This window comes from Amphiura filiformis, chromosome 20, assembly GCF_039555335.1.
Source record: "Amphiura filiformis chromosome 20, Afil_fr2py, whole genome shotgun sequence".
NCBI classification, from domain to species: Eukaryota; Metazoa; Echinodermata; class Ophiuroidea; order Amphilepidida; family Amphiuridae; genus Amphiura; species Amphiura filiformis.
This window is the reverse complement of record NC_092647.1, coordinates 31,836,292-31,842,291: the sequence shown is the minus strand read 5'-3', so window position 1 is coordinate 31,842,291 and position 6,000 is coordinate 31,836,292.

The following is a 6,000-nucleotide window of genomic DNA, read 5'->3' as shown; positions in this document are numbered from 1 at the left end:
AAAAAGATGTTTGCTTGCCCTCAATCGACCGACCCTAATTTTGGAAATCAGAAAAAAGTTTTTTTTTTCTATTTACTGTACAAAAGAATACCGACCCTATTTTTAGAAATTCCTGAAAAAGTTTTTTTTCTTTTCAAATTTTTGCATTCTGAAGATGTAAAAAAATGTATTTTAGAGCTTGTGTTCAACATTTTAGTTGGTTTCTAATGTTAGTTGATTCATTTTGACACCAAAATTGTCTGATTTTTCATATTTTGAGCCTTAAAAAAAAAAAATCACGACCGACCGACCCAATTGTTAAAATTCAATTGAGGGCAAGCAAACAATTTTTTTTCTTGGCCTTAGGCACTTGCAACCTAATGGCACGGCATTTACAATAAAATCAGCAAAAATCTCAGAACTAGTTAGGTACTTAAAATACGTTAATATAAATGGCGGATTAGTCAAAAATACTTCACTTTATTCAAGTTTTCACTAAAGAAACTTTTACGTCATGAAGTTAAACCGAAAATTACAATTATATGTGATGCGACTAAGAAATACGTCACTATGTGAGATGGCGATAAAAATGTACACTACGCACACCAGTGCGTCAAAATCGAATTGCCTGTTCCGTTTAACAGGATTACTTAAAAAGTATTTTTATGATCGTATATTTCGTATAGTGGACAAAAGTGCACCATTTATCTACGCACACCGCAGTAATAATTGCGTTTAAAAAGTATGTTATGTTAACGTTATCGGAATATGTTTTAAGGAAATAAATCAGGCTTAAGACCAAAAGAAATACCTGCCTATTGATCAAAAAGAAGTTTTCATTATCAATTGGACCAATCACCAACGTTGTTAGAATAATTTCACATCGCAAAAAAATTGGGGTGAATTATTTGTAAAACTCCATTCTGATTGGTGTTTAAAGTGAAGATATCATGTAATTAACCAATCAGAGGCAATGAATAGATCGGCAGGTCAGTGGGTTAAGCTATATAGTTGTGATGGTTAAGATAAAGATATAAAGTAATATAGATTGTAAGAATAATATAACGTAATATAGCTACCGGGTATATGAATTAAATCTCTCCTGAAAACGAAAAATGTCTCGAAATGTTTTAGTCTGCGTGAAAAAGATTGCACATTTACCATGTTTACATGGCCTCGTCCAAACTAATTTCAAGAGAAAAATAGTAGAACGTGATTTATGTAAACACATCCAAAAAAGAACTACTTCCTTAATGAATGACCATTTACAAAGCAGTTAATCGCATGCCAAATTTGGCATATAGGCCTATAGTCGAAGTAAAATTTATTTCTGCGCATTATGATGGTCCCAATATCGCAGGTTAGATTTAAATAACCCAAGATTTGAAAGTTGCAGCAAATTCCTATTGCCTTGTATACAATATTCATGGAATGAAATGTTTTCGGATCTAATTGATTACTCTTCTTGCTTCATGAATTTGGAGGAGCCCGAACATGTGATAATCAGTAAAAGAAAAAGGTCATTATTCACATCAGCGGCCATTGTTTGCTTAGTCCCATATTTACATGACAAGTTCAATGGTTTCTGTGACCAAGAAGGTCACAAGAAGTGGAAGACGACGGATTGCATCTGTTGGTAACACCTCCCAATCATGACATTTTGAATCTAATTTTAACAACAAAAGGACAACTTACAAAATATTGAAATCTTCATGTATCAATAAATTGAATATTACGTGAATAATGACAATTGTTATTGATTATCACATGTTTTGATCCTCCAAATACATGAAACAAAAGAATAATCCAATGAGAGCTCAACAGATTTTTGGATGAATGCTGAATACAAGGCAATAGGATTAAGCGGCAACTTTCAAATCTTGGATTAATTCTATTTGAATCTACGCTGCCGCTGCGGCATCAATATTGCGACCATTGCTACAAATGAGGTGTCATAATGCGCAGAAATAAATTCTACTACGACTGCATATCCCAAATTTGGCATACGATTAACCGTTTTGTAATAATGGTCAAAATGGCCAAACCACGTACTGCTGGGGTGTGTTTGTGGGTGTGGGGGTGTGTTGGGGTGTATATGTTTGTGGGTGGTTTGAGGGTGTAGGTGGGTGGGGTGCAGTGTCGGCGCCAGGAATTTTTTTTCCGGGTGGCATTGAGGGGCAACGTGAATTTCAGGGGGAGGGCAAAATCAACAAATTTTGCGCAAAATTACCACAGGTAAAAAGCTAAAGGAGACGATCCCGTATAAACAGTGATCGGAGTGCCCATCTCTCTTTCATTGGCGATTGGGCCAGACTCCACCATGTAATGTTGCTGTAGGGGGATCGCTACACCTCCTCAACAGCGAGTCTGTTACCTTCCGAGCATTTAATAATGCTGGTACCCATTCAATTCAAATAATCTTCAACCTGCCAAAATTATTTCCCCTTTTTTAGATTGTCATTGCACAGAGCCACTAAGACGTTATATAATGGTGTGGCAGAAAGTTGTGAATAATGTTTATGTAAGTAGTTGGATGTTCAATATCGGTATGGATTTTGGTATGAGGGAAAAGTTAAGTTTGTTAATTAAACTAACAAATTAACAAAACATTTTAGTCATTGTAAGGACACTTTTTAACTCTTTACCGTCCCTTTTATCCCTGAAAATGTTTTGTGTGTGTGTAGGGCGGTGTGGGTTGCAGTTGCTCCCCTGTCCCTCCTGGCTAATACTCAGGGGAGGGTGTCCAGTGCCAGTCCAGGGGCGTCCCTCATCAGTGGCATAGCGTGAGTTATCCTCATAGGGACAAACCATAATAGGGGGTACCGCGCAAGCCGTTTTTCGGCAATTCTCCTATGGGATCTTCTCAATTTTCAGCCCGACGGGTGGCACGGGGAAACGGGACGCTACGCCACTGTTCTTCCCAGCAGCTACACTATCGACAGAAAGCATTATGGCCTGATTTATATGTAGTCCCGATTAGCACTTCCGATTTGAAATATATGATTGTTAATATGAACAGTCTGTATTTTCTGAAGCCGCGGGATTCGAACTCGATCATAAGTCAAAATCTTAGACCGTAGACATAGGCCCTGGGCTAGGGAACAGAAACCACCCCTCTATGGGTTTTGGAGACAACTTTTTTTTGAAACCTTTGAAATCAGGTTGTCTGCAAAAATGTCCACCATGGGTTAAGCGGTGAGGGCGCTTTATTCAATATGGCCAAATGGCAAACTGATTGTTTTATTATTTTTGGTAAAGAATTCCAAAGAACGGGACCATTTGTTCTGATACCTTGGTCTGAAAAGATTTTCTTATTATTTGTTAATTGCAAATCATTGGTGTGTCTTGTTTTGTAATTATGCATTTCTGAACGTTTTTGAAGTAATCCTTAAAAGCTACAGATAAATCGTTTATTTCATGTATAAACATGAAAACGCCCAGTTCCAGTATATACTGACGGGAAGGAGATTACTTACAAATAAAGGAGCTGTATGGCTTCTGTAATGAGAGTTATTATTGTTCTAATCGCCCATTTTTGAAGTTTGACAATTTTATCTGAGTAGCATTTGTAGGTATTTCCCCAGATAAGTATACTATAGTTTATATAGGGTAGAATCAAAGTATAATACAAAGTATGAAGTATTCGATACGGAATGTAATGTTTAAGATTGTTCACGACACCAATATTTCTTGAAATCGTTTCAGTTATGCATATGACTTTTCCATGTAAAGTTTTCTTCTATAATAACCCCAAGAATTTTGTGTTTTAACTTCTGTTTAATATATTTGTCACGTTATCTTGTATTTTGTTAGTTACGGTTTGTCATAATGTGCGGTGTCCCTTATATCATAAGTTTGTTTTATTGGCATTAATAGACAATTTATTAGCTTTGAACCAAACTTTTTTCAACTCATCATTTATCAAAACTATATTATCATTGGTGTTTTTATCAGAATACAAAATAGTGGTGTCATCAGCAAACAATACAAAGTCAAGTACATTGCATGGTAACTCCTAGGTAGCTCCCCTGCCCTTCTCCCTCCCTCTTTCTTTGTTATTTTTTGTCTTCCTCCCTTCTCGGTATCCCTCCTCTTGCCCTCTTTTCACCCGTCCCTTTTAGTCAGCTACTTTTCCCGCGGCTTCAAATGGAAATTAATTACAATCTGCATATTTTGTTTGTGAATATTACATTTGTGGTGAACGTCTAGATTATTCTGTATTTGATTGCATTATTTGTTAATATTTGAGGTGCATTCTGTTCTTGGTAAAATTAAAGCCGCCGTCATTTCTCCATTTCGTAATAAAATCCATGGTCTGAAATAAATCACTGAAATCGAGACGACGAATACTACATGAATAATTAAAATACTATGTGAAATTGGTTTGCGTAGAAAGTGCACTGTTTGCCTACTTTCCTTGAGAATCTTCCAGATACGCAATTTTACACTCAAAAGAAAGATATTTGATATTAACAAGTAATTCAATATCTTATCTTGTATTTATAAGAGAAAATATCAATATGATAACAAAGTGAAAAAGCTTTAAAGTATCTTGCATATGATTTACAACATAGTTGTATATATATCGTCGACTTGTTACAACTTAAAACAATAAATTTATAAACAGTATTGCTAAACTTTGTAAAAAGTCTGCAATTAGAATCTTGACGTCATGTTAATTAAATTGTTTTACCTATTATGGCAAGGTTGGTTGTCTGTGTGCGTTTAAAAAAGAAAAGCACCTTAACGAAAATCACATACAACATGACGTTTAGACATTAGTTGCATAAATATAGCATTTTTGATCGACATGCTTTTGTATTTATACATTAAGTAACCTCGCGTAAATGTTAAATTTTACCAAAATCTTGACGAAAATCACATTCAACATGACATTTAAACATTAATTGCATAAATATAGCATTTTTGATCGACATGCTTTTGTATTTATACATTAAGTAACCTCGCGTAACATTAAATGCCTTGAAGACTATCAAATGCAATATAGCGAAAAGACGTTTGATAAAAATGCATTGTCATATGGTGTATGCTTGGTTAAATCTTACATTAAAGTTTCCCCACCGGGAACCCTTTTGGGTCGTAGTGCCAACATATAGCTGGAAGCCACAGAAAGAACCATACGAGCAGATATTAGAAAGCTAGAAAGAAATATAGGAAGCCACAGAAAGAAATATAGAAAGATCAAGAAAGAAAAGAAAGAAAGAAAGAAAGAAAGAAAGAAAAAGAAAGAAAGAAAGAAAGAAAGAAAAGAAAGAAAAAGAAAGAAAGAAAGAAAAAGAAAAAGAAAGAAAGAAAAAGAAAGAAAGAAAGAAAGAAAGAAAGAAAGAAAGAAAGAAAAAGAAAGAAAGAAAGAAAAAGAAAGAAAGAAAGAAAGAAAGAAAGAAAGAAAGAAAGAAAGAAAGAAAAGAAAGAAAGAAAAAGAAAGAAAGAAAAAGAAAGAAATATAGAAAGAAATGTAGAAAGTGTGATGTGCCCTGAGTAATTTAATTTGATGATTTATCTTTTTTACAAAGTTACATGAGTGATGACATTTTGGGGGAATTCCCCTCTCAAATTGAGCAAAACAAGTTGAATCATATCTAATTTGGAATATTTGGAAACCCCCTGAGGTTTTAATGAGAAAGGTTAATGTTATAATTAAGGCTTGGGAATTCCCAAGATCACATTTGGCTATTACTACTTGGGATTTCCCATTGCTTGATATATAAGAAAGTGTAAACACAGTTATTGTCACAGTTTATAGTGTTGATCTGGGGGCTAGCTAGCTAATATGCTTACAGTCCAATTCCTTCAAAGAATGGAAATTGCTAACCAGAATTAATTTAAGTAGTCAATGCACTAGAAAGAAATATATATTCTTCTGCCGATTTGCTGAAGTCTGGTTAAAGGAGCAACACAACTGTCAAAATAAGTGGGGACAACTGCATCGCAGTCCTACTTCCTGAAGATATTGTGTGAAAGGTGGAAATAGCACCAAGTTTGGAGAAAGCAGCGCAAGGA